This window comes from Pseudonaja textilis, chromosome 1, assembly GCF_049901715.1.
Source record: "Pseudonaja textilis isolate UNSWEBS1 chromosome 1, rPseTex1.2, whole genome shotgun sequence".
Taxonomy (NCBI): Eukaryota; Metazoa; Chordata; class Lepidosauria; order Squamata; family Elapidae; genus Pseudonaja; species Pseudonaja textilis.
Window position 1 is genome coordinate 209,707,349 of NC_141990.1, and position 19,907 is coordinate 209,727,255.

Consider the following 19,907-nt stretch of genomic DNA (forward strand, 5'->3'; position numbering starts at 1 on the left):
TATTCAGTATTCTACTCTATTCTCCTCATACCTGCATTCTATTTTATTCCTTACTAGTCCACATCATACTTAACATTGTACTATTTTGGAAAATGACTTCAACTTTGTTTATATAATGTTACAAATGAGTTCATAGAAACAAGATAAGATTGGGGTGGTCCAGGATACAGCCCCAGTTAGCTGTATCTGCTGCTTCTGCAACATTGAAAAGAAAGTAAATCTGATAAAGCAAACAATATTTAATTGCTTGGGTTACTTGTGAGATGTTACAATGTGTGTCAGACTGTTGAGCCTAATGTAACTTAGCATGATCACTACCAGCATTTCAGCTTTTAGCAGCTTTTAAACAAGAGACAGAATCTTGGACCTAACCAATAATAAGCTTATGCTTTGTCACTGTGCTGAAATTCTCCCCATTCTAGAGCTATAGAAACTTCTTTTATTGGCTTGATAAATCTTTCTCTTAGTGTTTCTATAGGTCTTCCTCACATATACTCACATGCATACCCACTCTCACCGATTCTGTGTGCTTAAAAATATTAACTTTCTCCAACAGGACATGACAAGACAACAAAGAGAAATGCAGCAGTGTGAAAAATTGTTAAGAGCCTTTGCCTTCACAAATTACAACCCCCTCTCCCAAAAAAAGAAATATTGTTTTACCACATTTGCATATCTGCTGTGCTTTCAATCACACAGACAGCTCCCCACTGCTTCCTCTACTCAATATAAATTCTGACATTTGGTCTGATGTCTTACAAAAGGATGTTATGAAATTGTCTGGGCTGAGGAATCAGAGGGTGGAGAAGCAGAATTTAAAACCTCATCCTGCATTTTTTTTTTTTTGACACAGCTGAATCCTTTTGAATCCTAAGTCTCATAACCTACTGTAATTAGGATTACTGAAACATTGACCCCGCTTTTCTGATTAGCTTACGCCTGGCACAGCGCGATTGATTCCAACGGTTATATGTCTAGGAATGAAGAAAAATTGAATGACTGAAGCTGCTGCTTTAAAGGCTTGATGCTAAACTAGGTTATCTCTCAAATAATTTAACATCCCATCAATAGAATGGAAGAATGGAATCAAATGGAAGAATAGAATAGAATAGAATAGAATAGAATAGAATAGAATAGAATAGAATAGAATAGAATAGAATAGAATTCCTTACTGGCCAAGTGTGATTGGACACACAAGGAATTTGTCTTGGTGCAAATGCTCTCAGTGTACATAAAATAAATGATACATTCATCAAGAGTCAAGAATCATAAGGTACAACACTTAATAATAGTCAAAGGGTACAATAAGCAATCAAATCATAACAATATGAATTTCTTTGCCATAGATCCAAGTTGAAACCTTCTCACTATTGGAGCATATTCAGATGCCTTTAAGACTAGACACGTGTCTGTTCTCTATTGCTTGGGTGAAAATGCATAGTATAATTACTAGTGGGATCACTCTTCCTGTGTAATAAAACGAGATGAGAATCTAGTTGTTCGTGATTTCATTAACTTTTAGTCAGTGGTGGTGATGATAGAGACAAGGAAGAAGAGGAATGCTCCTTACTGTGATTTATAAAGTCCCACTTTTTTTCTGAAAAATTATTTTTCTCTTTCCAGTTGTGAAATGAAGGTTGACTAGCTGTAGGTTCATGAGAAAACCCCATGATCCCCAGCAGGGTATTACATTCTCATATCATTTACAACTTAATGAGCCTGCTATGCCTCTGTCCTAAAGTGAAATTTCTCTAGTTGGAAAAGGAAGTGTGTTGGGGCAGGGAAAGGAAGAGTGGTTTTGTCCAAATCCCATTTTAATGATGGGATGCTTTAAGGCTTAAAGTAGACTCTTTAATGCTTATACACTTTAATGCTTAAAGTGTTAATGCTTTAATGCGTATACACTTTAATGCTTAAAGTAGACTCAAACCAATTGACCATGCCACTTAGAACCAGAAATGGGATCCAACCGGTATAACTACCAGATCTGTTGCTCTGTGTTGCACGCGCATGTACACGAGTCGCACGAGTGCAATTTAGGACCTGCTGAGCTGCCCAGACAGCTGAGCAGCGCTGCGTGCAATTCGGCAGCAGTTGGAAAAAGCCCTTTTTCCCCGTTTTTTCAACCACATCTGTGCCGCGCAAAGCAGCTGTGGTTGAAAAAGCAGGAAATAAAGGACAGGTAAGAGCCCGGGTGGGTGGGCGGGCGGGCCAAAACAGCAACAGACATAGAACTGGTTCTATGTATGCTCTCTGTCTGCTGCTCTTCAGAACTATCTTCACAACTACCAGAGCTGGACAGAACTGGTAGAATCTCACCCCTGCTTAGAATCCACAAAGATGTCACCGCAAATTTTCTCAGGGCAAAGTACATATTGCAAAAACACCCCTTCCCACCAGAAGTGGTATTCAGCAGGTTCTGACCAGTTCTGGAGAACCGGTAGTGAAAATTTTGAGTAGTTCAGAGAACCAGCAAATACCATCTCTGACTAGAGATTTTACAATATCCTTCCCCTGCCACGCCCACCAAGCCATGCCCACAGAACCGGTAGTAAAAAAAATTGAAACCCACCACTGCTTCCCACCCATCTCTTTCATTCACAATTAAACCTACACCTTCTCATCAGCTTTACTACAAGACTGGGTTACTGTCACTTTCATTCAGATCTATTGCATTCTGCCCCTTTTTCTTACTTCACAAATACACCTCCTGTCTATCTTTCTCCCCCGCCTTTTTTAATTAATCATGTCTTTTACTTCTTATGTTTCATCAGGAGAACCAGGTGGAAAATTAGCACTCAGTCGTACTCGAACCACATATAGCATTCCTTACAAAATTGTCAGATTGGGCATGTTTTGCCCAGCATGCTGCAGGAGATGCAACCAATACGTTGACTCTGAACATGCTCATGTTACTCTGGACAAACCAACATTTCTAATCCACAGATTGCTTTCATGTCAAGTCTGGAAGTTGAGTCATGGCAACCTCTTCATTTTGAAAAAAAAAAAAAAAGCTACTTGGATAAGCAGCAAAATGTTTCAAACCAGAACAGAAAAGCAGTCCAGTTGCCATGACTCACTTTCCAGACAACTTTACCTGGATAACTGAGAATTTTCATTGACTTCCACCACAAGACACTTTTGCTTGTACCTCAACCGCTAGAAGGTACCTGCAATGTACTAAGTCTTAAGTAGAATACTGAGAAAACACTCAGACCAATGCATTGAAATCTCTACCAATTTTCTGTTACTGCTATATTTTCAATTCATTATACCACAATCCACCCACAATTATAATAATCTTCATTCAGACCATTCATCAACATTATCTGCCTTCCAGTTGGTTTCCCCTTGGTTATACATCACCTCAAGCAATACTATCTCAAGTTGCTGGATCCTTTCAATATATTCCAGAAACATGCTGATTCTTTGGATACTTTCCATGGCATCACCATGGAAAGATCTTAGCTCAAGACTTCTTTAGGTTTCATTTGTTTTTCCAAGGGAAAGCAGCCAAACTGGGAGAAGTAACAAAAGACATTTTGATTACTCTGATATGTGAGCTGGAATGAATGATCAAATTAAGGAGGCTTGCCTGTATGCTTCCAATGATATGATTGGAAAGAATTTTCCTGAGAGATAGAAAACTGGGCATAAAATTGCATATCTAATAAGAATCGTATCTTGGTAACCAAAACTGAATTGGCCAATTTAGCATCTTGGCAAAGAAAAAACAGTCCAGTTATAAAGGATTTATTGCTGAAGAATCTAATTCATCACTGCCAGGTCATCCAGATTCAACTCATTCTGGAACTATCAAAGTCTTCTAATGAGCCTTGTTTGATTCTAGTCTAGGCAATCAATGGATGATATAGGCAATCAATGGGTGTTCATTCTTCTGACAAATATGGAGGAGTAATCATTATTTAGAACCCCAGGCAACCAATATCCATTTCAAAGCCAGACCTACTGCTCGCAAGCAGAACCTAGTTTACAAAATTGTAGCTCATTTTTCTTCTGTGTAATTTTCATTTAGTGCTATCTGTTAGTGAAGCTCTGAATCAAAACAGGGCTGCTTCCTTTAAAGGGATTGGATTAGTTGAGGATCGGATTCGGTGTAGTCACCAAGAAGGGCTTTGCCACATGTCTGAAGCCTCTTTCCCATGGATCACAGCAAACAATTGAATCAATGTGACCCATTTTGAGCATTTGATTCACAGTATTGAAATGGAATGATTTGATTTTCCAAGTGGAGTTCCTGCATTCTATTGGATGGAAGTGGTGCCTTCCAGTGGAATATAACTATTTTTCTTTCTTTTTTTGCACAATTGTATTGATGATCATATGAAATAGATAAAATAATAAATATGGAAATCTAATAAAGTGCACGCACGTGCACACACACACACACACACACACACACACACATATATATATTCTTAAGTTTTCGCAGGTACTTACATGTATGGTATTCAGCTTTGTTCGGGTATTTTCCGACATCACTGTAGTTGTACAATATATAATGATGTGGAAAATACCGAACAAAGCTGAATACCATCTATATATATATATATATATATATATATATATATATATATATATATATGTGGATCTTTGGTTGTTCGGGTTTTCTCCGCGTAAGATTCAAGTATCTAGGCAATTTCGATGAAGTCTCATTCATCATCTTCAGGCTTCTGTCTCCGGCTCTGTGCTTCTCAGAGTAATGTGATATTGCAGCTGCTTCCTCCTTTTAACTGCCAGTGGGGTGGGACTTGATTGGGTGGGGGCTTGGCTGTGTTCTGATTGGGTGGGGGTGTGTTCTCATTGGTAGGGGGTTTGGCTGTGTTCTGATTGGTTGGGGGGTTAGCCGTGTTCTGATTGGTTGGAGGCGTGTTCTGTTCAGGTGGGGGCTTGGTTGTGCTCAGGTTAATCTTAGGTGCTGGGGGATTTGAGCTGGTGAGTTGTGATCTTGCTGTTTGGCTTCTAGTTCGTGGTCGTGCTGCATCTTCATAGTGGGTGTCGGTTTGCTTCATGTATGGCTCGGAGGGGTTTGAAGTGGGTAGTGATGCAGCTGCAGTGCAGCTTCTGGTCCATGGTCGTGTCTCATCTTCTGAGTGGGTGGGAGTCTGTTTTCTACATGGAAGTGTGGTGGTGGCATCTTGTGTGGCTCTCATGGGTGTGGGTCTGGTGTCCTTCTTCATGTTAGGTACTCGTCTGTTCATGAGGGCGGGTTTCCAAATGGCTGGAAGGCGTCATCTCGTTTGTTCATGCTGTGTGGGCGTTTTTCTATCTCTATGGCTTCTCTGATTATTCTGCTGTTGAAGTGTTCGGTTTTGGCGATAGTTCTGGTATTTTTAAAATCAATTTCATGTCCTGTGGCTTTGAGGTGTTGGACCAGGGAAGAGGTCGTTTCTTCTTTTTTGATTGAGTTCTTATGTTCTTCAATGCGTGCACTTATTCTTCTGTTAGTTTGTCCAATGTATGTGGTAGGGCAGGCAGTGCAGGGGATTTCGTATACTCCTTGGTTTTCTAATTCGATTTTGTCTTTGGGGTTTCTTAGGATGGTGGATATTTTTCTGTTTGTGCAGAATACTGTTTTGATGTTGTGTTTTTGGAGGATCTTGCTAATTTTGTCTGTAGTGCCTTTTATATATGGGAGGAGGGCTTTGCCGTTTTCTTGTTCTCTGTCTTGGATTTTGGTTGGGGTTTCTTTTTGGATTAGGTGGGTAATCTTCTTTCTTTGGAATCCATTGGCTGCAAGTACGTTGGTGAGAGTGTGTAGTTCGGTTTTTTGGTGTTGTTCATCGGCTAAGCATTTTGTTCTGGAGATGAGTGTCTTGGCTACGGAATTGATCTGTGCTGGGTGGTGGTGTGAGAGTGCATGTAGATAGCGGTTAGTATGTGTTTTCTTCTGGTAGATGGTGTGTCCTAGGGAGCCATTGGATCTTTTGTATACCAAGACATCTAGGAAGGAAGTTGGTTGTTGGCTTCTGTTTCCATGGTGAATTGTATTTTGGGGTGTAGGCTGTTGAGGTGTGTGAGGAAGTTGTTCAGTTTTTCTTTCCCGTGTGGCCAGATTATGAAGGTGTCATCTACGTATCTGAGCCAGAGTTTGGGTTTGTGGTCGTATTTTTCTAGAGCTTGTGTTTCAAAGTGTTCCATGTAGAGGTTTGCGATGACAGGTGAGAGGGGTGATCCCATGGGTGCTCCTTCTATTTGTTTGTATTTTTGTCCATTGTAGGTGAAGTAAGTATTGGATAGGCAGTGGTTGGTTAGATCTAGGATGTGCTTGGGGGGGTTGTATTTGTTTTGGATGGCTGTCAAGGCTTCTTTTATTGGCACTTGGGTGAAGAGGGATATGACATCGAAGCTTACTAGTAGGTCGCTAGGTTGTAAGTTTTGTTTCTTTATGATCTCGATGAACTGGAATGAGTTTCTTACGTGTGAGTTGATGGATTCTGCATAGGGTTGTAGTTGTTTGGCGAGAAATTTGAAGCTGAAACCAAGGTCCTTTCAAAAGGATTCAACTTTGCTGTTGCTCCCAAACACATCCCCACAGAAACCATCATATGCGGAGTTAAAACCAGCCTGACCAAAACCAACCCTGATGATGCTAACAAAATCAGACTCGAAATCACCAACATCCTCTGCACTAGCAAACCACCCAAAAGCAACTTATCCAAAGAAGAACAAACTGCACTACTTAACCTGAAAGAAGACACCAGCATAATAATCCTACCAGCAGACAAGGGCAACGCGACAGTGGTAATGAACACATCTGACTACCAAACCAAGTTAACCAACCTACTCCAAGACCCCACATACAAACCCCTAAAGACAGACCCCACCACCTACCTAGAAAAAACTACCAAATCCAAAATAAAAGCCTCCCCCATCAGTGAAGAAATCCAGCAAGGAATCATACCCAGAGAGAAATCATCCAGATGCCCCAAGCTTTATGGTCTCCCCAAAATACACAAAGAAGGAACCCCACTCAGACCAATAGTCAGCTCCATAGGCTCACCTCTACAAAACCTAGCCAAATTTCTCGCCAAACAACTACAACCCTATGCAGAATATATGTGTGTGTGTGTGTGTGTGTGTGTGTGTGTGTGTGTGTGTGTATATATATATGCATATACATATAATATATATATATATATATTTTCTTAAGTTTTTGCAGGTACTTACATGTATGGCATTCAGCTTTGTTCAGGTATTTTCCCACGTCATTGTAGTTGTGCTTTTAAAGTTGTAGCAACGTTTCGGCAGAATCTCATCTGCCATCATCAGGCTTCTGTATAGTGTTCATCTGTGTTCATCTATATGGGAAAATATCCGAACAAAGCTGAATGCCATACATGTAAGTACCCATGAAAACTTAAGAAAACATATATATGTATATATGTGAAGATCAGTAAATAACATTATTTTTCCCAAGGTCTAGGATCTCTATTCTGATGCCTGTTTTTAGGTCAAGAATGATTGTTATTTCCTTGGATACCCCCATGATGATTTTTTGAATCTTCTTTTTTCCTTTATTAACTCATTATTTAGAGAAATAGTTCCTGTAAAAGAACCCACATTTTGCCCCTTGCTTGATGTGAATTTATTTTCAAGACTCCTAATTCTCCAACAGAGTGCCTAGTTTAGAACCTGATAATAGAAGTAACTGACATCGAATAGAAAAATATAGACAATTTGATAAGATTTACTATTTTTGATCTTAGATTGTCTGGCTATTTGCAAGTTCGTTTTAACAAACTGCATTTTAATAACAAATAAGCATTTAGACTCCCTATCACTGCTGCCATAATGCTATTGAGAAAGAGAATGAAAAAAAAAGTAGTTTGGTTTGCCTTTTCTAGAAAGTTTCCTCATATATTCAGCAAAAAAAATGAAAAGCATTTAAATTCATATTTTAATCCATATGCAGTAATTGGTTGCAAATCCTTATGGATGAACAATCCCTTGGTATCTCGTTTTCTACAGAAGAGATAATTCTCAGTCAATCTGCAACTTTCTTCTCTAAAGCTATGTGGTTTGCCAGTGTTGACTATATTTTATCAGCAAGCAACTCTCAATCTGTGTGCCATTCTACAGCTCCTGATATTTTCCAAATGCCATCCCAGAAGGAATGTTTCTGAGGAACAAGGAATCTATACAAGAAATTGTCCAGGGAACTTCTCAGTCGCCAATACAAAGAGATTAAGATTAAGAATTCACACTGTAGGATTAGATTAAGATTATGGTGATCTCTCCCTTGTTGAAGAATAAGGTCTGTTTCTCTGATGATATGAAGAATGGAATTGGATAATGAATCCCTACTACCTTTCATTACTTGGCCTGCCATGGCTTTGGAGGAAACAATCCAGATCTTGAATCAGATTGCATCTTCCATCTTTGATGTAATTTATCAAATAAAATGTGATTCACTTGACCCTTTTCCCCCCCACTGGATGCAATCCTCTTTTTTCCCCCTTTAATCTCGTCAACCGCAATTTAATTTCTTCAGCAATGCTTTTATTTTCACGCCCAGGTTTTGAAGTGCTAAGATGCTAAGGCATAGACTCTAATCTGACTTTCACAGCAAGAAAACATTTTTAAAGTTACATTAAGGAGCCATTTAAATTTGCAGAAAAGAAAGAAAATCGATGGGGATATATCATTGGGGGAAAACAGATCTATCCTTAATGCAGTTCACTTAGTCTGCAATACATCCTGCTGCGCCGAAGCTCACAGAAATACTATGGCAAAGAAATAGTAATGTCCCCCAGATATTAATGTTAATCTCCAGTAGCATTATGAACACATTCAGTTTTGCATGATTCCACCATGAAATAACAGGACAAGAGCCTGGATGCATTTTCTTGCTCCTGTCTTTAGTATAGTTAGTGCTTCAGTTAAATAAAAGAATTTAATTCACGCTCTGTGGAATTTTTGCAACATGAAGAAATAGCAGAATTGCTTACAAAATGCAAATGTTCTCATTATACTAAATCTTAGATTAAAGGGCTGCATTAACAGTGTCATTCCATTTTGGGTCGGCTCTATCTTTTCTCTAAATGAGATGGCAAACACCTTGTTTACAGAAACACCTATGGAAAACCTCCTCCTTTCCATCTGATAGTAAAAGGTTATCGGGTGTGATCAGAAAAGGAAAACTAAAGTATTCCAACAGCTCTTGGATCCAGTGGGGGGAAAAAATGACCAATCACTCAACTGAAATCCCATTTTATTTCATAAATTACTTCAAAGATGGGGGACTCAATCTGATTCTTAAATGCTAAGCCCCTGTGTGAAACATTCATTTATCTTTGGTAATGAGTTCTTAAAAAAATAATTTGTGATGCAGGGGTCTTGTGGTAGTCTCCCAAGAGAATTCTTGCTGCTGCCCTTTGACTAGTAAAGGTTACTAAGAAATAGTCAAAACTGATTCTATTTCTCTTGCTTGTATAAACAGAATGGTTATTCAGCTGGAAATGAATGCTTAGGAAAGGAAAGGTCAAACTGCTTTCTTCTTTTGTAAGAAAGGACAATTTTTATTCGGTTTCTGCAGTGCTTCAAAAATAGTTCAGAAAAGATGCTTCAAAGCACCGGATAGTATTACTGACTGCTTTAAGAAGTTGCTTGCAACTTTTTAAAGCAGCTGCATTTTCCTACCATTTCCCTTCAGTCAGATGCCCTTCAATTGATTCAAAAGCTCAATGGACTTTTGTGCAAGTGCACACACTTTTTTATTGAATTGACAACTTTGATTGAATTGAGTCAATGCCCTACATGTGTGCATCTAAGCCCATCCATAGATGAACAGATCCTCAATTTTTAAAATCAAAATACCATGAAAAATGCTCCATGCCCAGATCATCTGAAACTACATTTCTCATGGTATTTTGGTTAAAAAATTGAGGCTCTGCTCATCTGTAGATGGGCTTATATGCAAATATATATACCAGTGATGGCTAACCTTTTCAGTACCAAGTGCCAAAAGCACGCACATCCCCAAAATGTAACACATATGTGCACCCTGCACAGGCGTGCGTGACCCCGTACCCTTCATGCACAGGTGACCCCTGCACATGCACTCCGCCCCCCACATTTGCCCCGCCCTGTGCATGCACATGCCTGTTGTGTGTGCCCCCCCCACGCATGCATGACAGAGACCCGAAGACCAGCTAGCCGGTGGGAGGTGCATGCTCATATGCGTGGCAGAGCTGATCTGGGGCAACGGCTCATGTGCCCAGAGAAAGGGCTCTGCATGCCACATATGGCATGCATGCCATAGGTTCACCATCACATATATATACTGTATGGGATATGTGAGAAATTTAAAACAATATTACCATATATACTCACAAATAAGCCTATCTGTGGATTTGGGTATATTTTGCCTGAACAACTTTGCTTATCCATGAATAGCTATGGTAGAAGTTTGGAACAGAATCACATGGGCTCTTTGAATCAAATCACATATGACATTTGACTCAAATTGAACCTTGCCTGATTTTCACTCTTCTAACAGATGTCAGTGTGATTCAAACTTTTTTAAACTTCCTGAAATATATTTGGGGATTTACAGTACAATTTTCATGTATATCCTACCTACAAGCAACCGGAAAACTGTATCAGCAATTTTTGATATTTGCAGTAAAGTGGACTTCAGGACATGGTATAGATTACCCATTACAGATCTCCAATCCAGGGAAAAACTTCATTTGACCAAATTCCTTATAGGAACTGCGCATCATTTTCTCTAATGTCCAGCTATTTGCTTGCATTCAAACTTTGTTAAAAAATAAATAATCACAGACATCTATGGGATGTTTTAATGTGAATGTGGATTTCTGAGAGGGGCTTATCTACTAAACAAAAGAATTGCACATTTAAATACTCTGGCATCCAGTTAATAAAAGTATTTTGTGGAATGTCTGTTATACAGCTGACAGTAGCCATTTTGGATCATCCCATAGTTGCATTGTCATTATATTTGTCACTAATTATAGGCAATGTAAATTTATTACTGCTCATTAATGTTCAGCCCTCCTGTCTATAAGTTATGCAACTCTTTCTCTGGAGAGTTCAGAGTATTTTGAATTCATCAGCATTTGGATGATATTTCTATGCAACATGTTTATGTTGTGTCACATGAGTTTCATTTTTCTAAAAAAATTGCTTGTCTGTTGCAACAGAAATAACAAAAAGTCTACAGCATCTTAAAAGCTAGGACATTTATTAATACATACATTTATAGTAATGGAGAAGCTTTTTAAAAAAAAATTCTGAGTTTTTATTTTTTTCTGCTCTTAAATTTAGTTCATTCCATTACTATATCAGATTTAATAGATTTAACAATTCACATACATTTCCTGCATTTTATCCTAATAGATAAAATGTCTGCTATTTTGCCTAATGTATCATTTTGCAACATGCTCAAACCCGAATATAATTTGCTGTACACTATTTACACTGTAATGTGATGCTTCTATTTTATAAATATTATTGAGCAGGTTTATCTTACTATGTACTTTTTGCAAGCAATTTTTTCCCTAACGTAACACATATTTGTATGCTATTTTCACCAATAACTGAGGCTTTGCACAGAATATTTTTAAAATTGACAACTATGGGTATGCTTTTCTGCCAGAGAGTTATCTCACAAGAGAAACTGGAGACATTCTAAATAAATATTTCATAGTAATCAGAACAAGAATTATTTTACAAGTCAATGTTCTTCCAATAAGTTTAGAATGGTGTACATAGATGTAAGACCTCCAAATAATAGCAATAGCACTTGGGCTTATATACTGTTTCACAGTGCTTTACAGCCCTCTCTAAGCAATTATATAGAGTCAGCATATTGCCCCCAACAATGTGGGTCCTCATTTTACCCAGTTTAGAAGAATGGAAGGCTGAGTCAACCTTGAGCCTGGTGAGATTTGAACTGCCAAATTGCAGGGAGCCAGCAGTCAGCAGAAGTAGCCTGCAGTACTGTATTCTAACCACTGCACCACCGTGGCTCATCCTGTAAAAGCCTATCATGGTGAAACAAATTTATCCACAATTTTTACCTAAATAACATTTTAGCAATAATCCCAGTTGTTCCAATGAAAATCAACAGAACATTTTTTAAAAAATTTGATACTTTGCTTCTACCTAAGCTTTTGGCTTTTATATTTTCCCATACCCATGGTATTTTAAAGATAAATTTCACCCATTATAGTTAAGAATTTTATGAAGTGGACTTTATGTTTCCATCAAATCCAAGAAGGGAGATTTGGCTAGGAAGCTTTACTCTTGATTTCTGCAATGACCAAAGGGATAGACTTGACTGGTGAAATAATGCCTTCCATCTCTGAATTTCTATGATCACATCCTCTCTTTCCACCCTTTATATGTGCTGTCATTGTTGGAGTCTTCTAATGATGGCAGTCTTCACATGGAGAGCTATGCTTGGGGGGGAAATATAGGGTTAATGAACAGATTGACACTTGTTCTTTTCAATCAATGCAACTTTAGACATAGCTAGACTGAGACAGATATAAAAAAATAAAATCCTCACTCATTTCATTTGAAAATAATAGATGAAAATCAGATCCATCAGATTCCTGTCTAATAAGGAAAGTAATCTACCTTTTCAGGTTCTTCTTGAGAACAAAGTGTTCTGTGCTTCCCTTGCTAAGAATAATAGTCAAAGTGATAGGTGTAGCTGCTTATGTAAAAGTACTTTTCTGGTTATTATCCCTTGCCATGTGAATTATCTGCAGAAGAGAATTTGACGATAATTTTGGGTTGTTAAATCCATTTTATCACTTATTATTTAAGATTATACAGCAAATTATTATCCAAAATTCGTAATCAGAACCTGACATTTCATTTGAATTCCCTCTACAGTTTTTGCCTAAGGAACCCCTGAATATGTTTTTCTTTTAAATATTAGCAGGAAGTTTTGCTGTGAAGTAAAGAATATTTTTTTAGTATTGATGATGACTGTCTTCCTCAGAAACTCCTAATTCCATTCCCTAACAATGGAAAATCAGCTGTCAATCAAAACATTGGGTTGTAGTCATAATTAGCTAGGTTGTCAGCCTATCTTCTTTTAAAAAGAGAAAATAGAAGTACATTTGAATTAGAATATACTATCCCAACATCCATATTTTATGCACAATAGCAGTAGGCCTAGCTATGAATGATGGGTTTGTATCAAAGGGGAATAATTTTTGCACCTTATTTTTAAGTGGTGTGCAGAATCTATACTTGAAGTAACAAGTGGGTATGATCAGGACAAAAACACAAGTTCTGACCAACTTTAATTAGATAAATATCCCTACTTTGTAGCTGAGGTCTTTTCTACTTTCGAGGGCCTTTAAAAAATAAAGGTCAACTTTTACAAGGTTTCAACCAAGTTCAAGATTTTGAATAACCACCATTTATGTACTTTGGGTTTATACAAACCAAGAGGTATTCCTCAGATTTCTATCTCTCCTATCTCCTATTGCTAGCAGTTATTAGGATTTGGGAATGGAAGCAACATGTTTTACATTAGAAAGCAAAGTAAGTAACTTCACAGCATCCATATTTTCATACTATTACCCACATCAGAACCAATAACATAATAGATAGTGATAGTTTTTAATCAAAAAACATTTGGAGGTACTGGATTGCCTACCTCTAATTAATTATCATTTTGTTATCATCAATATTTTTCAAGTAGATGAATGGTGGTCCAAATGAGGTAAATGAGGTATTTTGGAGCAAAACAATCACCACTACCACCACCACCACCACCACAACAACAACTCTGAACTAGGGGTGGGATTCTACCAGTTCGCACCTATTTGCTAGAACTGGTTGTTAACATTCTAAGCAGTTCGGAGAACCGGTTGTTAGAAGAAATTACTGGCCTAATCCTGTAAGGAAGGCAGGAAGGAAACATTCTGGTGTTGCTTACAGAAACTGCCTCTCTGTTAACCCTTATTACATTCTTGGCAGGACTAGACTTCCTGTCTCAGGAACTTCTCTGGAGTTTTTTCCCCCTCCTTTGCTGGTACTTTGCTTGTGTGGAGTGACCATTCAAAGTTACAATGGCACTGACAAAAGTGACTTATGACCATTTTTCACATTTACGACTGTTGCGGCATCCCCAGAGTCATGAGAGGCCACGCCAGGAGATGCATGCCTCGATGTGAGTAATATTGAGTTGGCCACACCCAGCCAATAACATGACCACCAAGCCATGTCCACCCAGTCACATGACTACCAAGCCACTCCCACTACCTAAGCCACGCCCACAGAACCAGTTGTTAAAAAATTGAATCCCACCCCTGCTCTGAACCACATATAGAGTGATGGAAGTCCAAGTTGCCTATAAGAAACCAAGAGAACATTTGGTAATTACAGCAGAAAGATCAGCGATGGCAGGGCAAATTCCATAGTAAGTATCATTAAGAAAAGGACTGAAAATTAAACAACTAATATTTCAATGCCTTTATACTAATCTGTGCTATGTATACATGTGAAATATTATATATAGTTCTGGGCATCACTTTTGAAAATGATCAAAAGAGATCTGGAAGAGTGCAGAAGATGTTTGGGGAATTCAAATATTTTAACGTAGATATAAGTGACTATGGAGTATATGACAGATGTGTAAAATCTTGTATGTATAGAAAAGATAGAAAGGAATAAGTTTTATTTTGTCTCTCTCAACCATCCGGTGAAGCTGCTTGGAAGAAAGAAGAATGAGAAAAGAAACCCGTCCTTGCCATGACAGATAATTAACTTACAGAATTCATTACCACATGGATGGAATTAATAGGTGATTGGCTAAATTCAGGGAAGGCAGGTCTGTCAAAGTCCATTAGTCTTGAGACTCATTTGAGACAGCATACCTCCAAATAGCAATTGCTACGAATGAAATCAGGAGAGAAATATGTCTTCATCTCCTGCTTATAGAAATCCAGAAACATCTGCATAGTCATTGTCAAAAAGTAGCTGCTTAGATTATTGTCAAAAAAGGAGTTGCTGGATTAAAATGGACCTTGAATTGATCCAGCAGATAGATTTTTAAGTTCTTATGGCATAATTCCAATCAACAGAAGAAGAAAAGAGGTCAGTGAAAATGTCCAGAAATTGCCATGGCTTAAAAATGGAGCTGACAGGCTATTTAGAGGGGGAAGCTATACAAGGTATATAGCTACAATTATATAGCTACAAGCATTGTCTCCTAGTAGACCTTCTGTTTAAGGATGGCTTGGGTGATTTATTTACTTCATAGTGACATATTGATAGACTTTTCATATTTCTCATAGACATCAAGTATTGTTTTACACTTCTATAAACTTTGCATTGCAATTCTATAAGTAAAAAGCAAGTTGCATCAGAAAAGTAAATAAATCAAGGAAAATCATGCAAAAGTATATGCTTTAGGGAAAACTGTATTTTAAAATGTGTACCTTAGGAAAACACGCATATCCAAGTGCGTATTATAAAAGGTATATCAAAATATGTAGAAAAAAATAGGAGTTTATTTGTGCTACTTTAAAAAAATGCAACTTGATATGGAGATGGGTCGATATAAATATGTGCAATAAAAAGCCCTGCAATAATCGATATTCATGTTAATTCAAGGCATCTGTGGCCCATACAATAAGAGAGCCCAAGGACTGGTCATTTCTTTGCTGTGAGATCAGGTAGATGGTTCCAGGTTATGAGGACAGATTTAACAAAATATCAGAATAACAGAGTTGGAAGGGACCTTGGAGGTCTTCTAGTTAAACCCCCTGCTGAAGCAGGAAACCCTATACTATTTCAGACAAATGTTTGTTCTTACAAGCTTCCAGTGACTTCCACTGCCAATTACTGCCTTTCAAACCTAAAACTGAGAATGTTTTATAGGTATCATTAGGAGGTACTGTATCAACAGAAGGAAATAAAAAATGTGGAAAAAAGGGAATAAAAGCGCACTGAAGTCTACTCCCTTCTTGAGTCCAACAAGAGGATTTTTGCTTCTTGGAAGGTTTCACTATTGGAGCACTTCAGTTGGCCACTAAGGGTGACATGATAGCAATGCTCCAATATTTGAGGCACTGTCACAAAGAAGAGGGGATCAACCTATTTGCCAAAGCACCAGAAGACAAGACAAGAAACAACGGATAGAAACCAATCAAGGAGAGAACCAACTTAGAACCAAGGAGACATTTTCTGATAGTAAGAACATTTAATCAGTGGAACAACTGACCTTTAAAAGTTGTGGGTGCTCCATCACTGGAGGCTTTTAAAAAGAGAGTGGACAACCATTTGTCTGAAATAGTATAGGGTTTCTGCCTGAGAGACAGTTGGAATAGGAGACCTCCTAGTTCTCTTCCAACTCTGTTATTATTCTGTTATTCTGGTCTAAGGCTTCCGTTCTGATGGGTGAGGTAGAGGAATCCATTTGTATGCTAAAGACTGAATATGTATTCATGCTACTGAGAATAAATTATAAGCATAGATACTTATAATTAGAGTATGCGTAATCTACAGAATGACTATCTGTATTGCTCTTGGAAGGACATGATTTCTTCAAAAGAAACAGAAACAATAGAAGGGGGAAAGCAACTTAGTTGAGTGATAAAATACTAATTCCTTTTCAAAAACCCAAACGAATGAACATGCAGTACTATAGAGACCATCTGGGTTAAAATAAGCAGACCAGGGGAACAAATAGAAACAGTACCGTTGTTGACTATCAGCCTCCGAACCAAGGAAAAGACATAGAAGATAAACTCTAAACACAATCTGTAAATCTTTCAAAGAGGTGTGAACTGGTAATAACGAGAGACTTGACTGCAACATCTGTCAGGAGACAAACGCTGACTAAAAAGACCTTTCCAGGAATTTCTGGACTTGTCTTGCTGATTACTTTTTTTCCTTATAAGGTTGAAGGAAAGCACAAAAAGATTTTCTAACCTTGACTTAGAAGCAATCAACAGGAAAGACTTAGTGGAGGTTTTGGAAACAGCTTGATCTTGACTTTAGGGGAAATTAAAATCCCAATGAGGGAGAAAAGGATTGAGAGGCATAAAAGAAGTCAGTATGGTATATACAACTATCCTGACAATAACAACAAAAAGACACATAGAGGAAGTAGAAACTGAGCCAAGTCACAAAGCCAGGAGTTGGAAAGAGGGTATAAGGAGGATGTGAAGGATGCTAAGAATAACAAAAAGGAATTCTTTAGATGTGTTCAAATAAAAAAAAAATCAATATTAACTTAGGAAATAAGGAGGAATTTCTTGACAGTGAGAATGATTAATCAATGGAACAGCTTGCCTCTTAGAGTTGTTGGGGTTTCATTGTTGAAGGTTTTCAAGAAAAAATTGAACAGCCATTTATCTGTAATGGTGTAAGGATTCCTGCCTTGTGTAGAATTAGAAGACCTCCAGAAACTCTTCCAGACCTATGAATCTATGATAGTGGGGACAGGAGGAATGCATAGCTATTGAACTTGTGGGTCAGTCTTCTCCAACAAGAACAATGCCAATAACAAAAATGTATTCCACTTGTGAAGGGCAGCATACTGAGGCAAGATTAAAGCTTGTGGCTGATAAAAACACAGTAATGGAAATACCTTGTTAACTTCAATTGACTTTTAATCTCCTTAACCAACTGAGTTACATCCTAGGAATTGAAGGAACTATCTGGATGAATCATTATGTACTATGACTGAAAATTTAAGAAGTTCCAGGTAACTAGAGGAGTTTTCAAAAAAAGGAGGAAAATGAAGATCCCAAAAAGTACTAATGCTGATGATACTTGGGAGATTCTGGAGCAAATTGTAAACATATTGGTCTGCAAACATCATGAAAGCAATGAAGTAATTTTCATAAGCCAATATGAATTTTGCAAGAACAAATCCTGGTAATCATTAATGGCCTTTTCTGATTATGAGATGAAAGAAGAGGGCATAATAGATTTTCAGCCTGTAGCTCAGGAGACACCAGGCTATCAGCTATCTGTGAATGATGAGGATGACTCAATGCAGCTTCTGTTGCTTCAGAATTGGAGCTCAACCTTGGGAGAATGCCACAAATTAAAGAGGACCAAGCAGTGAAGATTAACATAGGTCCTTGATGAATTTTGCTACATGAGTATTCTCAAGACATCACCACCCCTTACTGAAAACAAGTCTTCTGCTCACTGACCAATGTTTCATTTTCAAGTTCCTCTTTCTTTGTCCTTTATTTGATCAGCTTGTCATTTAGAGAGATTTTGTGGAATTTTCTGATAGTCAACTTTTGTCTGTTTTGAATTGCACTGGTATTCATTCTAGGGGTTGAATTCTTCCAACTAGTAGTTTGAGATGTTGACATGTTTTTCTCAGAACTTTTGTTGTAATCTGCCAAATAGACTGCCTCTGTTCCTGCTGAAATATTTACAACTTATTAGTAAAAGTTCTTAGGCTTATGCTTCTGTTGATGAAGATTTTCAGTCATGCAGGTACAGCAGAGTTGTCTGGAAATTGAGTCATGACAACTGGATATCGTGTTGATTTGAAACACTTTGCTACTTATCCAATTTGCTTCTTCGGTCTTGCTTCTGTTTGCTTTAGTATAAAGCTTGCATAAAACATTAACTAATCTTATCTAATTTTTTGATCAATAACTTCCTTAATAGGTTAAAGGAATGCTGTAGACACACCATATCTTCCCTTCAGCAAAGCATTTGCCAAAGTCCTCCAAAGCAGGCTAGTAAAATGTGAGTCAGATGACATGATGATTACATAATCGTAATTGTAAAGTTCCTAATTCTCTGCACATCATGTTTAAAGCATGTTCAGTAATGACCCTCTTTAGGGTCCCTCATTAAATTGAAAAGAGTTAAAAAGAATCACTCCTGACTCTTCTGTTATTCCATATTTCCATTAATGATTTAAATGGCTAATGATATAAAATTCAGTCGTGAGTAATAAATGCCTTTTCTGCAGAATCTCTTGTTTTGTGGACTATCTTCCCCTCTGAGATTAGATTGGGCCCAATCCTGTTGGCTTTTTGTCAGGCTCTAAAAGCCTAGCTGTGTTCCCAAGCTCGGGGCTCATTTTGGAGGCTTTACTGTTAACTGGCCAAGTATTTCAGCTGTTGCGCCTATTTACTGTACTATTTACTTTAAACATTTCTAGTGTTTTTAAAATGTTTTCATTGTTTTATATTTTTGGAATTGTACGCTGCCCAGAATTGAGTTGACTACCCATAGAAATTAAATAAACAAATACCCTAAAGACAGAATTAAAATAATAAAAAAATACAATCTTGATAGGTTGCTTGAAATAGTCTGAAAGTAGCCTAATGAAACTTAACAGAGACAAGTGGAAAGTTCTTCATCAAGGAAGCAAAATTCAAATGCTCAGGTATAAAATGGGGAATATGTGTTTGGCAATGATAATTGTCCCCCACAAAAAAAGAAAAAGATAGAGAGAATTCTTGATTGCAAGCTGTAGAAGAGCCAGTCATGTAGCTGTGAAGAAGATAATACAATTTTGGAGTGCATCTAGAGAAGCATAAATTCCATATGAGAAGTCATTGTTCCATTCACTTCTGTTATGCTCAGACTTCATCTTGACTAGTGTATCAAATGCTACATTCTTTTAGAACGATTCAAAGAAATTGTAAGAACTTAGAAACTGTCAGGAGTTTAGCAAAAGATACAAATGATATAAAATCTAATGTTCATCTACCATATTTGAATAAGAAGTGTTAACTAATTGTTATATTCACAAAGGCCTAGAGCAGCATCTGGCAAAGGGACAGTCCTACAGACCTATCAACTCTCAGCTCATACTTGGAACTCATAGATAGCCTTAGGAAGCCAATGTTTTCCATCCCAGTATCCTATCTGCAACCCTGGGGATAATCATACCTTTTTACCTATGT